Below are 976 nucleotides of genomic sequence, written 5' to 3' on the forward strand. Positions count from 1 at the left end.
AATAAAATAAAATAAAATCCACACATTGCCAGTTATTGATCCTATCAGTGGGAATTCACTTTATACACTTAACCACAAATGGTTCCTCCAGCATTTTATGTCTGATCTGTCAAAGCCTGCTCTCATGAAGCAGAACCCAGATGCTCCTGCATTTGAGACCCACCACAACGTCCCTTCATTCACTGGGACACCCCCATCAGGAAAGCCTTGAATGTCTGTGTAGAAAGATGGTTGCCTGCCCTTCCTGTGGTGCATGAGTCAGGACACGTTGTAGATATTTATTCCAAGTCTGATGCCAACCTTGCTGCTGAGAGAACATACAGTAACTTAGATATCACCGTGGCCCAGGCCCTCAGCACCGCTCACAGAGTCTTGAGGGTGCTGTGAAGTGCAGTAAGCTGGAAATCCTGGACAGATCAGTGCGGACTGACCTCTGTGGGCTGCTGGTCACAACTGAAGCAGATAGGATCGTGGGTGTCATTTCCCTGTCAGACACTCAGCACTCCCTGATACTCATGCCCACAGGTGCCAAACAGAAGGAGACAGAAGCAGAATGGCCACTGTGTATGGAGTAGACCTTGGAGAAAATGTGAACAAAGATTCTGGGTCAGGCTTTGCCTCATGAACACTGACCATGACAGAAGACTGTCGAATGGCTAAGAACGTGTATCAGGGTTTAGTGATGGGTATTTTTCCCAGTGATGTCGAAACCCAGCATAAGAAACAGATTTTATGTGTTTCAAGTTTCAGAATTGCATATAACACTATTTTCAGACCTTTGAACAATTTCAGATGCTATATGTTATCAAAGTCTGCTGCATCCTGACTTTTTTTTTTTTAATTTTTCATCTCAAAGAATTCACTGGTCTGCAACAGGTAATATGACATAAGGGGAGAGCATGGCCTATTCAGACCTCGAGCTGTATATCAGCACACGGGGTGTGTCATCACCGCGGCCTGTGGCAGCTGGAGCCAT

At 45.5% G+C, this 976-nt stretch overlaps 1 pseudogene; it reads left to right on the top strand.

The window, feature by feature from the left end:
• The first annotated feature begins 10 nt into the window (after nt 1–10).
• On the top strand, nt 11–705 carry LOC145719359 (5'-AMP-activated protein kinase subunit gamma-2 pseudogene; annotated as a pseudogene).
• Nucleotides 706–976: the final 271 nt, after the last annotated feature.

Source organism: Leptonychotes weddellii, unplaced genomic scaffold, assembly GCF_054177405.1.
Source record: "Leptonychotes weddellii isolate Sample4059 unplaced genomic scaffold, ASM5417740v2 HiC_scaffold_40173, whole genome shotgun sequence".
Taxonomy (NCBI): Eukaryota; Metazoa; Chordata; class Mammalia; order Carnivora; family Phocidae; genus Leptonychotes; species Leptonychotes weddellii.